This window comes from Bactrocera dorsalis, chromosome 2, assembly GCF_023373825.1.
Source record: "Bactrocera dorsalis isolate Fly_Bdor chromosome 2, ASM2337382v1, whole genome shotgun sequence".
Lineage (NCBI taxonomy): Eukaryota > Metazoa > Arthropoda > Insecta > Diptera > Tephritidae > Bactrocera > Bactrocera dorsalis.
The window spans coordinates 68,393,082-68,412,148 of NC_064304.1; the positions used below are offsets into that span (position 1 = coordinate 68,393,082).

Consider the following 19,067-nt stretch of genomic DNA (forward strand, 5'->3'; position numbering starts at 1 on the left):
TTGTTGATTGACCGGGGAACAAATGGCATTTGATGTCATTCCACTTGGGATTGCACGTGAACGTTATGAACAGATCCGGTCTGCCGTAATGGTGCACATACGACATCGCATCTTGCGCATACTCGTGCATATGGCGCGGACTGCCGATGTATGTGGCTGGCAATATTGTCAGACGTCCAATACTATTCACATTTGCATCATTCATTACGGCATCTCTCAAATGGATGTACTCTTCAGAACGCATTTTCGCTTGGTGGAATCGAATAAAGTTGACACGTTCGGTCTCGATCTTCGCATACATGTCAACCAAATACTGATGGAAAAGCTTGCGACATTTCAGGATGTAGTTGTCTTCTTCCGGACGAATCATTATTCTGCACGAAGAGAAGTTCATCGCACTGAGTTTTTTCAGTGTTTCTTGGCCTATAAATGAACAATATACAAAATATTGAATCGTAAGTAGCATTTCTTCTGGAGCCGTCATCACCTCTCCAGGATAATATCGGATACTGTAATACATCATAACTAAGGTGTAGCTCGGAAACACGCTGAAGTTGTTTCGAAACAATAACAATACTCACTTGCTTTGTGTGTGTTGCACGGTCAGCAAAAACACAAAATCGGTCCGTATAAATGTAGCAAATCGATGGAATTGAATCTGGAAAAAACACACAATGTTGAAACACTTTTTTTACACACACCGCGCATTTTCAAGCGACAATCGAACCGCATGGCATCACATACGAAACAACAACAAGACTCACTTGCTTTTTGTTGTACGCAGAATGTTAATCACGTTGAAATCTGAGAAAAATACACATAATGTTGAAACATTTTTTTTGATACACTCAGTGCATTCGGAACACTTACGTTCTGTATGTCTTGTTAGCTTGACAGTAATCCATAGAAAGAACAAATGACAGGCAAAAACGATCAACATGCGATGTCAATGTTTGTTTTATTAATTGTAAACATCCGCCAGTTGTTTCTTTTTATTAGTAAAAGGCATTTGACAGGATTGCCAATCTTGCGGCAAAACATTATTTCATGAGAATTTGTGTAGGCGGGATGTTTCATTTTTTTTTTTTGCAAAACGTGCAATGATACACACATTAAATTTCTTATGTACACCCTCCAAACAGACCCCAATCACCCCTGAAAATTTCATTGAAATCGGGCAAGCCGTCTAGGAGGAGTATGCGAACAGGAAGTTTTGCCACTTAATTTTATATATATAGATAGCGCGCTGTTGTTGACTCGGCTATAATCGCGTAAGCGGTGTCTACGCCAGTAAAGAAGAAGAGAAGATAGGTATATATATATTAGGGCGGGTCGATTTAAAAATCGCTCATTTTTCTCGGAAAATCGTATTCTAGGGATCAAAATAAGAAACTTTGCCGGAGGAACCATACCTCTAAAACTTACTTTCAAGTCTGGGCAATTTCGCACGGCTCTCTAATGTCGTCGCCATAACAGCCTCTACATTTTCCGGTATAACCCGTTTGGAAACGCTAGCTAGCAATTGAACATGTCGTTCCGTTCCTTGTATGTGTGATGGAATTTTTGGATCATTAAACGGTGGATCATCTTGATTTAAATATTCTTTCAATGTATCGTACGGAATGCTTCGCGTGAATGGTGGTTCAAATACGATATTTATATCATTCAAATTGATCATTTCCGTATAACTTGTGCAATTAAAGTTTATATCTGGTTATTTATAAACTCTAAGTTCCATTGGCTCGTCAACATCGGTTCGATAGCGTAGAATTTTCTTGATGGCACAGTCGCGCTTTTCTTTCCTATCATCAAACAACATTGATAACAAGATATTTTCCGAATGCGCATAATATGAATTATCTTTAATTACTTGATTGACAATTTTGCGTAAACGAGGTTCTAGAAATCGTGACCAACCAATGTACTTGAAAAATAATGCACTGCCGTACACGACAGAGCTGTAATACTTGATATTGAAGTGCATTGGCACATAACATTTAATTATAAATTCAACCAGAATTCTTAAATTTGCATCTGGATTTTCCGTTGTCACATATAATCGCAATAATCTAGCGGCCTTGGTGAGCCACCGAGAATGTACAATTTTCCCTGGTTTGATGTTAGCCAGATCCACCGGAACCACGCCGCTAGAAATTGCATGGGCCATGCCGTATAAGTACTTCGAATCGGTGGAAAATTTGTTTTTTTCTGGAGCAGGGGGCATATTTTGCAACTCAATTTTCTGGAAGCCGTCCACCACCTAAAAATATATAATAATAAAATAATTAAAAATGGTTGACAATTATAATAAATGAGTGATAGCAATAACTTACCGGAAGAGTTTCACAAGTTTCGATTTGACGGCTCAGTTTTCCGGTTGCCCATCTTAGTCCAGTGCTGGTTGATTTATCCAAAGCTTCAAACAAATGCCGAAACGGCAAACAAACCAATGCAATGGTCTTTTTAACAGCAATTCGAATCGTCGTATAATAACACCGTGTGGGCCAGTGTTTGTTGGCTCACCGTTAGTGCATATTCCAATTAATGTATCCAGTGATATGTTTTTATCGTTGAAAAAACCATTTAATTTGGTTGTTTTGTATTCAGCGGTTTCATGTTCCAGTCTTACGTAACCAATCAATTCAGAATTGGTTCTCTCAAAATAACAAGATGAGGTTCTTTTACCATCCTAGTATGATACTTCTCATCAATTTTATCTATCGCTAAAGTATCATCTTTTCTACCATCAAATGAAAACGCTAACAAATTGGTATCATCTAACCGTTTGCGAAGCACTTCTTGTCTGCATTTCTCTTTTTCTCTGCGAACTTTCGATATATCCATGATGAGACGTTTCCCATGCTTATCTTTAATTTTAAAATTTTGCATAGGAGCGGTTCCCAATGCTGATGCTACTCTGTCAGGCACACCAAATCTGTCACATACCAAGGCAAAGTTAAAACAATCCTATCTCTCTGTGTATTGTGAACTTGTGCTTCTATCCATACCTTCTTGAACCGGTGGCGGTGCGTATGTTGAATCATCTGGATCTTGGTATGTTGGCATTGATGACAAAGACGTTGCTTCTTGCTCTTCAGTTTCCATCATAAATGCATTCATTGTTAGTCTTCTCTGATTATGTTGATCGTGCATGCCGCATGCACATGGAGCTGCCTTCAAATCGCATTTACATGTTCCAATGTAAAAAATTGTTTCCAGAGATTTTACATACTCTGTAAATTGTTGGGTGTTGTTTCTTCTCTTGATTTCCTCTTGATACTTGTCAAGCAATTTATTTAATTTATTACATACACTTTTTTTTTCAGCATTATTTCCTTACCAAGTTTTTCCCAAATTCCAATAAACTTATCTTGTACTTGCATAGTGAATGATTTATGGGAAAACTTTTTTTGTTCTGTTTTAGCACGTTCGCTTATGTAAAAATAATATCTCAAGATATCCAGATGGGTTAGTAAATTAAGATCAGTCAAATCAGTAGACACACCAACAACAGTAACATCATGCTTGGGTATATGACTCATTGGGTTTTCGATAGTTGTTGATGTAGTTGCATCATCTTGCGGTGTAGAGGATGTTAATATTATCATTAAGAACAGGACCAAGGCCTGTAATAATTTTCCATAGAAAATACACTACAATCGTGAGTTTTTATCTTTATATTCCTACAGCTCAGAGGTATTTTATGGCATCGCTTTTTTTAAATTCCTGATTTTTTTTTTTAAATATTAAAAACAAAAATTTTGGCACGATGCTGGTAGGAACGATAAAGGATTATATAAAGAAGGTTCACACAAAATTTCAAGTAAATCGGTTGTATAGAACTTGAGATAATGCCGGTACCGTGTGGAAAAAAGTAGTTTCGAGAAAAACGCGTTTAAAAAAGTGAATCCGGCCGGACCGGGCTAGGTACTGCGTCACTAAAGTAACTGTAGCTCTTAAAATAATTTTAATTTTTAAAAATCCTTTGGAGGATATGTTCTTAAGGGTCTAAACTTTAAATATATGAAAAAAATCGAATTTTTCAAAATTCTAGAGTAGAATACCCCCTCAATAAAACATTTAATTTTTAAGCAAAATACGAACTACCGCAACAGCATAACTCCTGCGGAAAGATTAATTATAACACTACGGAAAGTAAAAACAAATAGCTTTTTAAACTTAATATCAATGTATTTTTAATTCAAATAAGGGATGGTAAAATTTTATAATTATCAATATGAAAATATAAATTATTAATTACACAAATAATTCATATACTATATTAAATAATACCATGACCGACGATGACATTGAAGTAAATACTTAAATATTCATTTTCCTCTTCTTCTAGAAATTGATTCATTTTATTTATCATATACATCCTGAATATTCTTTGCCTTTTGCTGGAGAGTTTTTCATAATCAGACAGCAAACTTTTAAAAAATAATCCATTTCCATTTTCTTTTGGTTTCTCCTTCGTTTTGGAGTTTAGGAACTCAAGCATTGGTCCTGCTATCATCTCAGATATAGATATCTTACTCTTTTTTGCAGGTATTGGACTGCTTTTGTCAGTACTTACTGCATCGGTAAAATTATTTTGCGACATTTCGGTAGTTTGTTCTTCGACATCAGGGCTATTTACAGGTAAATTACTGCTCATTTCACGATGCTGATGTACAAATTCCTTTAACAAACACATTGCATCAGCCAAGTACCACTTCCGCTTCTGCTTACCACTCGATCCAGATGGTTTGTTTTTTTTTCTTCCCTCAAATACCTCGAATATGAGTTCCGTAAATTTGTCCATTTATTTTTGCATGTTGCTACTGCAAGATATACAATTTGGAATTTTTAAATTGTGATGGGTATACAAAAATTTTAATTAAATAAAATAATATTTTATATGTATTATATTTTATATAAATTATATTATAATTTCAGGTATTTGGCAACTGAGGAATCATTTAAGTCGCTTTCGTATTTTTTTCGATGTGGGGCTTCTACAATTGAAAACATTGTAATGGAAACCTGCAAAGCTGTCTGAGAAATATTATCACCGATTTACCTTCCAAAACTCGATGTTGCGAAATGGCTTTCTATAGCGGATGCGTTTGAAAAAATGTGAAACTTTCCTTATTGTGCAGGAGCTATAGATGGAAAACACATAAGAATAAAGTGCCCTCCAAACGCAAGATCAGATTATTTTAATTATAAAAAATTTCATTCAATACATTTACAAGCTGACGAAATTGCGATAATGGTGTTTTCAAACACTCTAATTTTTAAAAAAGACTTATTCAAAAACAATTGAATTTACCATATAACCAAAAGCTATATCCAGAAATCTGCGAATTAATACCTTTTTTTTTGTCGCCAATGAAGGCTATCCACTGCTTACGAATGTTCTAAGACCTTTTGCCGTTTATCAAGAGCAAAACGATTAGTGGAATGCGCATTTGTATGCTTGCAAACAAGTTTCGAACTTTTCATACAGAATTCTGTTGTCGTCTAATAAAGTAGAAACTATTATATTAGCTGCTTGTGCTTTACATAATATGATTCGGGAACGAGAACATTTGCTTCATGAAATACATAATGAACGCGATGCTTTGGAATATACTATGTATATAGTCCAAGAGCCTACAAATGAAAATATTGAAAACACAAGTCCATCAAATGGTGCGCGTTACATACGTGACCAGTTTCTATCATATTTTAACTCTACCACTGGATCAGTTTTTAGGCAAAATAAGTACGCTATCTAATTTTGCTTAGTTTTGTACTGTATATCTACAATTGATTTTCACATTTGGTGTGCGTTGGCGTTTGAAAATACATAAGAAGTTCGACAACAGCTCTTCAAACATGTCAAAGCAAAAACATGCGTTTTCGCTTCGTTTTGTTCGGTGTGGGTTGTCACATATGAAGCTATGGGCAGTTGCGTATGAGACAAGAAAAATTGTTTTGACTAACCCGGTGTAGGTTCAGCCTTATTTGTCTGTCAAATTCGTAAAATGACATTGGAGCAATTTTTTTTTTCATACCTAAGCCTTTCCCGCTGCATCTGAAGTTTCGTCAAAAATTATAGCGTAGAAGCCCGACTCATTAACACGTTTGAGAATTTTATTGACTATTACCATTCCACAACAGTCGATTATCTTATCTTGAATAATCTTACTTATAACGGGTGGGCCATCTAACGTTTTAAATTTGAATTATCTATATTTCGACATTGGAAACGTCAAATACCATTCGGAAAGTGACAGATTTTCTATAAAAAGTCGAAAATTTACGAAATGGGTCGCTATTCACTATTCTACAGTTCGCAGATTGGGCAGAAGATTGTTTGACCCAGGATGGTCAATTTTACCGAAAAATCATCTTTTCGGACGAGGTTCATTTCTACCTCGATGGTTACGTTAACAAGCAGAATTGTCGCATTTGGGGCACAGAATACCCGCACGTAATCGTCGAGAAGCCAATGCACCCAGCACGAATCACTGTATGGTGCGGATTTTGGTCTGGTGGAATCATTTTTCTTCAAAAATGAAGAAGGAACCGTAACCATCTATGGTGAGCGATATGGCGCAATGTTAACCGAATTTTTCTTCAAGCAAATTGAAGAGGAAGACTTGGACAACATTTGGTTCCAGCAGGACGGCGCTACATGCCATACAACAAACGCTACACTCAATCCTATCTTCGAAATTTAAAATTTGATATGGCCCACCATATATAAGTTGCTGGTGAACTTGAAGTTTTCAAAAGATTTTTCAAGACTTCATCGCCAGAATCTACTCTAAATCTAAGAAATCTTCTAAAATTGCCATCATTATTGTCTGGATAATTTTCGCTTGAAATTGGCCCATCGACTCGATGCCATCGTAGTGGAATATTTTGTTTGCCGAGGAAAATGGTAGTTTGGACTATATATGTACATCAATCTTTCTCTGCTTTCTTTTATACGGGATCGATAATTGTCATCTATGATACTTTGTACTTGCTTTTGAAGGTTGTCTTTTCCTGCAGCTATTGCATTTTTTGATTCAAGTTATTAGAATGTTTTTCCAGATCTCAACAACTTCCCGTCAGGTTCTTGAAAGTTTTTAATTGCTGTGTCACCAAAACACCTAAGGGAAGCCATTCTTTATGAGCTTCCAAAGTTCCTTTTTCGTGTAGTCATCAATTTTTTCCCACATAATTACCAGTATCAGTAGAAAGCTCCAAAGTGACAAATTCATTATAAAACGTTTCAGACTTCGGAACATTAGAGCTGTCAAGCATTGTAAAACTGGAATCAACCGATGTCACAGTTTCTTTCAATCCACTGTTTCAAATTGTTTGTCGGTTCTATCGACACAATATTCTTACAGATAATTGGGACTTCATTCTGGTAAATATATGAACAGCTGCATTACCAAAAAATCGTTACTTTTGTGGGAGCAATCGCTCTCATCGCGAAGAAAGTGCCCAACGTGACAACAAATGAAAGAATTTCTTACTACCCAATTTGCAGAAAAGGTACATAGATAAAAAACTGGTCAGAACAAAAACGTTCGAAACGACCTCAATAGAAGTTTCAATAGATTCCAAGCAACTAGCCACAGTAATTTAACCCTTTCGACCCCAATGTTGCCTGAGGGCAATTTCGCTAGTTCATAGGACTACCACCAGCGTTATTTTTGTTTTTGTTTATTGAACCGATATGATAACGGTAGTCTTATGAGTCAGCATGTAGTGTGATCAAAAAAAAAATCACTAGTAAATCATTTAGCAAAGCAATTTGATAAAGACTGCAGCAGTGTCGGCGAAAATTTATTTCTGCATGAAGGAGAACATTTTTAAAAGTGAGAGTTTTTAAAATAATTGAAACAAAAATTATCAATCTGTAAATGAACTACTTTTCAGCGATTGTTAACTGAAATATTTTTGCAAGAAAATTTCTTTAGTTTTAAACCAACATCAGGTGAGTAATTTTTACATATGCGAAGTTGCTTGTGAGCAACTTTGGGCAATTTTGGTATAAAATTTCTATGACTTTAGTTATGAGGCCTCAAGATAAAGGGTTGTCAAATGAGGAGGTACAACGAATTTTAAACTTCTATTGGGATGTTTCACTGATGAAGAAAGTGGTGATGAGATAGAGGATGTGTCTGCAGTGCTGGAGCAGAATTTGGAAGGGATTATGGAAAGAGGGGAAAGTATAGAAATCGGACTTCTTGACAATATAATTACGGAAGACAACGAGCATGAATCTTGTTCTAGTGAAGAGTTTTACATCGAAAAAATTGATTCGAAGGCATTAAAATGGAGATCAAAGCCATTTGAAGTTCCTAAAAGTGTGTGGAAGGCAGATGTCGACATTGTATGTGTAAGGTGGTTTGACAATAAGCCGGTTCAACTTATATCATCGCATATAAATCATCAACCAGTTGGCATTTGCAAACGTTGGAACCCAAAAGAAAAATCACACGTAGATGTCCAAAGACCTGCAATAGTTTCTAACTACAACAAAGGTATGGGAGGTGTGGATCTAGCGGACATGTTGATGGAACTTTACAAAGTTAACCACCGCTCAAGGAAGTGGTATATACGAATTTTTTATTGGTGTCTGGGAACGTCTGTTACAAATGCAAGGCTGCTTTATAGAAAACATTTAAATTTGCTTCATCCGAAACAGAAATACATTCCCCTAATAAAATTTCAACTGCAAATTGCTGATGCCCTTTTGCAACCTACGTCTTCTGCAGCGCCCTTTGTGCAAGACAGGAACTCCAATGTCCAAATGTCTTAAATGTAAGGTCCATCTTTGCTGCAATAACAATAAAAACTGTTTTTTGTTTTTTCATACCTAATTTTTCGTCAATAAATAAAATAAAATGCGATTAGAAAAAAAAATATTAATAAATTTTATACCACCATTGCCCAACGTTGCTCACAGGCAACATTCAGTTGCGCTCAAACGGGTGGGAGTGGCGAGTTGAATATTTGACTATACCTTTCTAGAATAAATGTAATGAGATTAAAACTAAAAAAAAAATTATAAGATTACAGGAACAAAATCGGGGTCGAAAGGGTTATATAGAAGGTTTTTTAAGAATCAATCGTTCGCATCCGAAAAATATAAACAAACGTCATGCGAACTTTGGAGAGGGGGTGACAAACTCAAATCGTGCGAGAAATTCAAAAAAAAAAAACGAATATTAGCGATCGAAACAATTTCGTAAAAACGAAAAAATTATGTACCAACTCTTTGTCACATGCGCGTACGCTTAAAGATTGCGAAAGCAAATTTAATTGCGTTTACTGCCATAAAAGACATCATTCAATGTTACATATAACAACTTATTCCAGCTCACCCCCAAACAGCGCAAACGTGAAAAGAGCAACAGGTTTAGTTGCAACAACAAATTCATGCTGCTCAAGTCGTTAATAACCCAAACGCTACATAGCGAAGATCAAAGTAGGGTACTACTACCCACAGCAGTCGTCTCCATCGAACATCGAGGAGAACTGTTTAAACTCAGGGCCTTAATAGACCAAAGATCACAACGATCATTTATAGCGTCTAGAGCACAAAACAGGCTACAGTTGCCAACAAAACTAGCCAATTATGAAATCACGGGAATGGGCGGAAGAGTTGTTCAAAACTCAAATAAAATCTGCTAAGCGCATACAAGCAGAAGCTATTTTATTACCGCAATTAACAAACATGCTACCCAGCTATCATATAAATAGCAAGCATTGGTATTGAGAAAATTACAAATACACATTCTGGCGCAAAATACCATTTTCGGAGGTGTCCTAACTGGCATAGTTGCGGAACCAGTCACAACAATGACTACTCAAGTTGAGGAAAGTCCAACGAGTGCCTCAATTCACAATTGAAAAAATTTTGGGAATTACAAGAAATCCGCCCCATTTCAGTCACATGATTATGTGTTAAAATAGTACCTTCATTTACATCACATGGAGGAAATAAACTCAGAGGAAAAATTGTCAACGGCAAATACTACTCCTTTTACTTGCCGCATCATGGAGTAGTAAAGCCAGACATAAAAACAACAAAAGTATGAGTTGTCTCCAATGGGTATCACACTCCAACCGGATTTAATGCACCTCATATTAAATTGGCGTTCATTCAAATACGTATTCAATGTTGACACAAACAATGTATCGGCAAACAGTCGTACATAAAGACGACAAAGATTTTCAACAAATTATGTTCCGAAGATCCCCCACCAGTCCACTACGCGACTACAAATTAAAAACAGTTACCTTTGGCGTTAACTGTGTACAATATCTAGCCACTCCACGATTTGGCAGAAAACACAAAGTCAGAATTTCCTGTGGCAACTGAAGTGTTAAAAACTGAAACTCATGTAGACGATATTCTGTCTGGAAGTCACACTCTTCCACAAGCATACGACGCCTTATCGCAGGTAATAAACGCCCGCAGGATTTCCATTAAAAAAGATTACGGCTAACCACCCAAATATACTCAAAAATATACCAAACGAAAATTTGTTGGACACTAATTTCCTTACATTCGAAAAGGAATGTACAACAAAAAATCTGGGCGGTCCAATAGAATGCGATATCCGACCAGTTTTCATACACGCCTGAGTCCATATCCGTATTATCTGCCATAACAAAAGGACAGATTTTATCCTAGGTTGCAAAACTTTTCGATCCAGCAGTATTGCTTTCGCCAATTACGATACAAACGAAGATCTTAATACAAGAATTATGGCTAGATGGAACCAACTGGGACGAACAAGTGAAACCTCTTCGCTTAGAAAAATGGTCCCAGTTCGCAAACAATCTGACATTTCTCAGATAAAAATTCCACGATGGGTAAACTACTCCCCCGAACACGAAGTTGAATTACGTACTGCATACTGCACGGTATGTGGTCACACCACGACCACAAGTCACTTATTGGTAGCAAAAGCAAAAGTGGCTCCTTTAAAATCGCTAAGTCTACCACGACTTGAGCTATGTGGCGCACTACTACTTTCTAAATTAGTAACCATGGTGCAAATGCATTTGAACATGACAAAATGCAAATTACATCTGTGGTCCGATTCCGAAATTATACCAGCCTGGTTGGAAAAACCACCACATGCATGGAAGACGTATATTTCTAATCGAACGTCTCAAATACGTGACCTAGTGGGATCAGCTAATTGGCGACACGTAGCCAGTGCTGATAATCCTGGCGATCAAAGTACAAGAGGGTGCAAGCCACTGCACCTTGCACCACCACTCTCTGCTGGAATGGCCCCCGATGGTTAACAGAATCTCTTGATTCTTGGCCACAATCGCTCATGCGCGAAATAATTGGCCCAGAAAGTCGAAAAATCGACACTTATCATACAACCCTGGATTATACTGACATCCTTGAACGATTTTCATCGTTCCCCCGAGCGCTCAGAGTAGTCGCCTATATGCTCAGATTCGTAGAACAACTCAGGCAACAAATTTCAGGGAGCGACCTATCCCCAATGCTACACTTTTACGCACCAAGATTTGCAAAAGGCAAAAGTCGCTCTTATTGCAGCAACCCAAATGCGCTACTTCAACCGCGACACATCATTATTAAGAGTACTGAAGCCGGTTGATTAAAGGAGCTCAGTCTTAGTTCTAAACACATTTCCGGATACGAAAGGTCCGCCTCGTGCCAATGGTCGGCTTGCTAATTCGAACCTGAACCTAACATACAATGAACGCCACCTCATAATAATACCTGAGAAGTCTCCATTTGCCACATTATTCCTGCATTCATATTAATGCCACACGCCGAACATCGCCGTATGCAATATATAGTACGCCAGGAGTATTATATCCCCCATTATGGCAGCACTTCCACCTGAACGCACGCAATATAGTACACCTTGAGCTATGTAGTAATCTGACGACGGAGGCAATTCTCGCGGCATTTGCTCACTTCGTCGCTCGACGTGGCTACCCATCAAAAATCATGAGCGACAATGGCAAAACATTCATTGAAGCTCAACAAGCCACAGAAAATTTTTTGTGCATTTTCTCAAAGAAGTGTCACCCGACATCGAACAAAACTACACCCTTCAAGGTATCAAGAGGCAATTTATACCCCCAAGCGCTCCTCATATGGGCGGTTTATTGAAGTCAACTGTAAAAAGCTCAAAATTCCATTTCAAACGGGTAGCTGGAAATTACAAATTCAATTACGAAGAGTTCACGGCGTTATTAAATTGAATTAAAGCCGTTCTCACTCAAGGCCACTCATAGTACTCTTGCAAGACCCCTGAGATTTCACCGTCTTAACTCCAGGGCATTTTCTAAGAGGAGCACCCATTTTGGCCATTCTTGAGAAAGGCGTAGAGTCGCTATCCCTATTAAACCGATGGGAAACAATTAATAATAAATAATAATAATAAATTAATTCTCGAGTACTAAAAGTAGTAAAGTTACGGTGGAGTTGGAGTACCACAAGGATCGGTGCTAGGCCCACTCCTAAGGAACATCCTCTATGATGGAATCCTTCGACTTCCAACACGGAAGGAAGTGGAAATATTAGGGTATGCCGGTGACATAGTGGTGACAATCGTGGCAAAAGAGCTGCACCAAATCGAGGACTTATGCAGCAATATTGCACAAAAAATAAAGAGATGGCTAACAACAGCGAAGGTTCAACTGGCAGGACAAAAGCTGAACTGAAGCAGTGATCACATCTACACGGGCATAAAATAACGTCACAGTCATTCCTAAAATACTTAGGCGTAATAATTGATAAGATGATGAACAACAAGATAAACATAGAGAAAGCTTGCAAAAAAGCGGCGTGAGTTAACATGGCTTTAAGTCGAATAATGGCTATGTAATACAGGCGGGCCAAGTCATGTAATAAGTCTGTACTTTAATTAAAACAATGTATTGAATAATCGACGCTTTATTTTATAAGTCCCAACACACGTCTTTCTTATTAAGCAGTTAACGCTGAATTGAAAAATGTGACAGCCAACAACCATTACAGGGTTGCCATAATGTGGCGTTTATTCTCACATTACATGCTCTTTTTTTTTTTTTTGAAGTTATACTTCTTATCCGAGTTCCGAAAAGGTTGCGTTAAATGCAAGTTGCGCCACCTTGTCTGCGAAGATGTTCGAGCAGCAAGCGAAGCGGTGACAATCGGCGATCGTTTGTTCGTTTCTTTTGGCACAGCTCGGCTTTTCTACCAACAACACAACGTTGCCATGCTTATGCTGTTGTTGTTTTTGTAGAACAATATTTCAATTTTTGGCTGGTGACATATTTACATGAGTGCGCATATGTACGTTTGTATGTTTGTGCATTATTGAAGTTATACTTCTTTTTCTTTCGTTTGTCTTTCATTTCTGCGAATTCTCAACTATTTTGTGTAACTTTTGGTTGAAATACTCTGCGTTGGCCGTTGAAAAATTAAGGCTATACTTTACAGGATCATTTCTGTAGTTAGACTTCATTTACATTTTTTGGAAATCGACCCGCGATGACGAGGTATATCGTTTTATCTGACATCGTGAGGTTTATGAACTTCATTTCTAATTTTGTCTTGTGGCATATTAGAAATGATGTTTCTTCGTAAATCGCTCACTTACAACGGATAAAACGACTTCTGAGTGGTGATTTTCATGAATAGATTCCAAGGTTTTACACAAAAAAAAAAAGGCGCGTGGAGTCCCTACGCGCGGAAGAAGTTATACTTCTTAGAGATATTCAGAAATGCATGTCATTTTGTATGAAAGAAAACACACAAAACACAAAAAAAAAGGCGCGTGGGGTCCCTAGGCGCGGAAGAAGTTATACTTCTTAGTGATATTCAGAAATGCATATCATTTTGTATGAAAGAAAACTAGAAAACTTAAATTCACATTTTATAAATTTATTATGCACATAAAATGAAGAATAAAGCAAAGTCTAATGAAGGAATTTTGACTCGGAAAGTAGTTTTGTCTCTTCGTTGCGGAAGAGAATATGCAGCGTAATCATCTCTCTTTTGTTCTTCGCCAATTTGGCTGCCTTGTGAAGATCAATTTTTTGTTGGTGACATATTCATATGTGTACGCATATGTATGTTTGTATGCTTATGCATTATTTGTTCGGCAATGTATGCAAATGTATGTACATATAGTATATTGATAAGTGATGAAAATATGATTTCAATTTCTGACCGCGCACATGCGTATACATACACTTACATGAGCATGTGCAGATACACAAGATAGGATAGAAGACGTATGCCTTTTAACATCGTATACTATACAAATAAATATTTTTCTTACTAATAGAAATTAAATTTATGACAGCAATATACATATACATAATATTGCTGTGATAAAATTAATTTCTATTAGTAAGAAAAATATTTATTTGTATTGTATACGATGTTAAAAGCAAAAAATTAAAAATTTATTCTGTCGAGATTCGAACCTGCGGTACTCGTATCATCTTGACTTTCCAAGCGCTTGCCACCAACACCACCATTGACGCGTAGGTTGCACTGACTTAAGTATGATTTGGTTATGCATGTAAGAAACATACGATGGTTCTAATAATTTTGTTTAAGTATAGAAATATGCTTTTGTAGAACATTTGCTTTTTGCAAACATACAGACAAATGTGCAAACGACAGAATATATGTATGTATGATTGTTTCACATTTTGCTTCTGAATATCAATAAGAAGTATAACTTCTTCCGCGCGTAGGGACTCCACCCACCTTATTAAAAAAAAAAAACAAAATAACAATAATCAATAAAGTAAATTAGACCGGGAACCACTAATAAGTGTTACAATTTTACCAGTCATACCGTTGCGGTAGTATAACAGCACGACCACTACGCGTTCTATGAGTATAAGGTTCTGGAATTGCCTCTACAGCGCTACTATCATTTGAATCTGAATCATCACTTTCAGCGGTTTCATATTCTGATGATGAATTATGATAATTCTCAATTTCACGCTCCACTGGAAGTACAGATTCGTCTGCAATTACATTGTTCATGGGTATTTTCCCATTTTGACTATTTTCTATAATCATTGGCCCTGCGATTTGTATTTCTGGAAAATTATCTAGCTGTCCGCTAGCTTGCTTTGTGGATATCTTGGACTTGAGTATTTAAATTTAACATTAAAATCCCGTAAAAAATTTTTAAATTCCGACGAGTTGAACGGAACATTGTCACTTTTAATGATCGATGGATATTCGATCGTGTTAAATATGGTACCAAATAGTTCAATTAAATGTCCAGAAGTTTTGCTGTTGACCCTGGTCGATACCAAAAAATTGGAAAATGCGTCCACTATTGAGATGCAGTCCCTACCGGCATGTTCAAATAAATCCACGGATGCAATATGATATGGATATTTGGGATTTATTTCCTGAACCAATGGTTCTTTTTGATTGTTACGTTTGAATTTCTCACAATTGTTGCATGATGCAATCATTTCTTTAATTTGAGTGCTCATTCCTGGCCAAAAGTATAACGTTCTAGCTCTCGCAAGTGTTTTTTTAATCCCGAGATGTGGTTCATGCAACCACTTGACTATTTTTCCCCGCAAACTAGTTGGAATCACCAATTTATGGTTCTTAAACAATAAACCAGTTTCAAAGTGTAGTTCCGATTTCACCTTATGAAACTTTCGACAAAAATCATTCAGGATTCGATATTCTGGTCATTCGTTTGTTACATATTTACACATTTGTTTGAGGTTTTCATACGAATTTAATGACCGCTTTAAGCATTCGTAATTGTCTTTTGACACGCAAGCCGATTTTGTAATCCGGTGAATAGCCGCACTCATTTCATCTCTAATCTCATCATCCTCCTCCCCTCCTGAGATCACGTCCAACTGTGCACGAGAAAGACAATCAGCTAACAACATAATTTTTCCGGGTTTATAAATGATTTTCATTTTCGGATATCTTAATAATACCATGAACATTCTTTGCAATCTTGGTGTGACACTATCGATATCACGCAAGTCTAATGTTTCAAGTGGTTTGTGATCACTTTCAATTATGAACTCGCGCCCATAAATAAAATTTTTAAAACGTGTGCATGCAAAAACCACGGCCAAAAGTTCCTTTTCAATTTGTGCCCACCTCTGTTCGCTTTTGCTTAGGGTCCTAGATGCAAAAGCAATTGGGTGACTGTCTTGCAATAGGGACGATCCAAGTCCATCTTTTGACGCATCTGTCTGAATGACAATCGGTTTCTCTGAATCAAATGTTTTTAAAACCGGGTCTGATGTGATAATCAATAATAACTTATCGAATTCGCGTCGGACTAAAAACTCAAACACAACATCTTTTCCAGTTAATTTTCTCAATTCTGCCGTGAGTTTTGATAGATTCGGAATAAACTTTGCCAAATACTTGCATAGGCCCAGCAAACGCATTACACCATGTTTATCAATTGGTTTCTTCATTTTAAGTATAGCTTCAATGTGCTTGTGAACCGGTTGAATCTTACCACTCGATAAAATGTGGCCCATAAATTTTACTTCAGATTTACGATACTGAATTTTTTTCGGGTTGAGTTTAACATTATATATACGTGCACGCCCAAGAACAATTGCCAAGGTTTTATCATGTTCCCCCTTATCTGACGCCATGACTCCAATATCATCAAAATAAACTAAGACTCCAGGAATATCACCAAAAATTTGAATTATGCGTCTTTAGAAAATTTCCGGAGAAATGTTCAACCCAAAAGGAAGTCTTTTGAATTTGTATCGACCAAAAGGTGTCATGAATGTTGTTAACTTTGAACTCCTTTCATCCAACTCTAATTGCCAAAACCCGTTTGAGCAATCCAAAACAGTGAATATTTCTTTATTTGCTAATTCCGAGGTGAGATTGTTAATAGTTGGAATCAAAAAATGTTCGCGCCTAAGGCACTTATTAAGTGGTTTTGGATCTATACAAATCCGCAAATCGCCGTTTGATTTTTCTACCACTTGCAAATTATTGACCCAGTCAGTTGGGTGAGATACCGGTGAAATGATTCCTTTGTCACCATCTCATCAAGCTTTGGTTTAAGTTTTTAACGATTGTATCCGGAAAACGCTTTCTATAATGAACAACAGGTTTTGAATTTTCCTGCAAATGTATCGTTATTTGCCCAGGAATTTTTCCCAGCCCAGTGAAAACATCGTTATGTTTACTCATAAACTGGTCCCTTTCATTCGCGAATCGAATCGATTCGATATCCAGTCTTTTAATTAATCCAAGTTCAATGCATGTTTCAAGACCCAGTATCGGTGCAAATGTACTATCAACAACAACAAACTCTACTATTCGCTCAAAATGAGATTTTACAGCCATAAGTTTAATCTTGACAATACCAAAAATTTTAACTTTATTTTTACTATAATCGAATACAGGGAAGTCATTTTGTTCATTGTTCATTTTGATTTTCATTTCATTGGCAATATTTAATGGAACGCAGTTGACATACGCTCCCGTATCAATTTTAAATTTAACTAGACTACTTCCTATTTGGTATGTCTTAGTCCATTTTTTTTATTTCCTCCAAATGAATTTATCCTAAAATTTGTATTTTTATTACTAAGAAACTTATTTTCTATATTTTGGAGTCTTGTTGACGCCTTACATGATAAATCAGCCCAACTAATATTGTCAACCCGTTGTTTTTCCTTTGATTTGGATTCCGATGTACTTGCCTCCGATCTGGCTCCCTTTTTACGTCACATCTTGCGAAAATTACCCTTTTTAACGCATTGGCTGAACATTTACTTTTGTGACCCGGCTTCCAATCACCACCACAGTTGAAACAAAATCGCCGATTGTAATTGACTGCCTTGACTGAGTTACGATAGTCTCACCATCTACCACAGCTGAAATCGACTGCTTTGACGTTAAAATACCCTTGTTCACTTTCTCTGCTTCAAATGTCTTGAACACATCAATTACGCGATCCAATTTTTCATCCCGTCCATCGAACAATTTTAGCTGAAGTTTCTTGTCAGAAACCCCAGTTATGATACGGTCACGTGAGTTAACATGGCTTTAAGTCGAATAATGGCTATGTAATACAGGCGGGCCAAGTCATGTAATAAGTCTGTACTTTAATTAAAACAATGTATTGAATAATCGACGCTTTATTTTATAAGTCCCAACACACGTCTTTCTTATTAAGCAGTTAACGCTGAATTGAAAAATGTGACAGCCAACAACCATTACAGGGTTGCCATAATGTGGCGTTTATTCTCACATTACATGCTCTTTTTTTTTTTTGAAGTTATACTTCTTATCCGAGTTCGGAAAAGGTTGCGTTAAATGCAAGTTGCGCCACCTTGTCTGCGAAGATGTTCGAGCAGCAAGCGAAGCGGTGACAATCGGCGATCGTTTGTTCGTTTCTTTCGGCACAGCTCGGCTTTTCTACCAACAACACAACGTTGCCATGCTTATGCTGTTGTTGTTTTTGTAGAACAATATTTCAATTTTTGGCTGGTGACATATTTACATGAGTGCGCATATGTACGTTTGTATGTTTGTGCATTATTGAAGTTATACTTCTTTTTCTTTCGTTTGTCTTTCATTTCTGCGAATTCTCAACTATTTTGTGTAACTTTTGGTTGAAATACTCTGCGTTGGCCGTTGAAAAATTAAGGCTATACTTTACAGGATCATTTCTGTAGTTAGACTTCATTTACATTTTTTGGAAATCGACCCGCGATGACGAGGTATATCGTTTTATCTGACATCGTGAGGTTTATGAACTTCATTTCTAATTTTGTCTTGTGGCATATTAGAAATGATGTTTCTTCGTAAATCGCTCACTTACAACGGATAAAACGACTTCTGAGTGGTGATTTTCATGAATAGATTCCAAGGTTTTACACAAAAAAAAAAAGGCGCGTGGAGTCCCTACGCGCGGAAGAAGTTATACTTCTTAGAGATATTCAGAAATGCATGTCATTTTGTATGAAAGAAAACACACAAAACACAAAAAAAAGGCGCGTGGAGTCCCTACGCGCGGAAGAAGTTATACTTCTTAGTGATATTCAGAAATGCA

The 19,067-nt window shown here is 36.9% G+C and overlaps 2 pseudogenes; both read left to right on the forward strand.

The window, feature by feature from the left end:
- Positions 1-13,445: 13,445 nt before the first annotated feature.
- LOC125776948 (small nucleolar RNA U3) lies at positions 13,446-13,648 on the forward strand (annotated as a pseudogene).
- Positions 13,649-18,659: 5,011 nt separating this feature from the next.
- Positions 18,660-18,862, forward strand: LOC125776949 (small nucleolar RNA U3; annotated as a pseudogene).
- Positions 18,863-19,067: the final 205 nt, after the last annotated feature.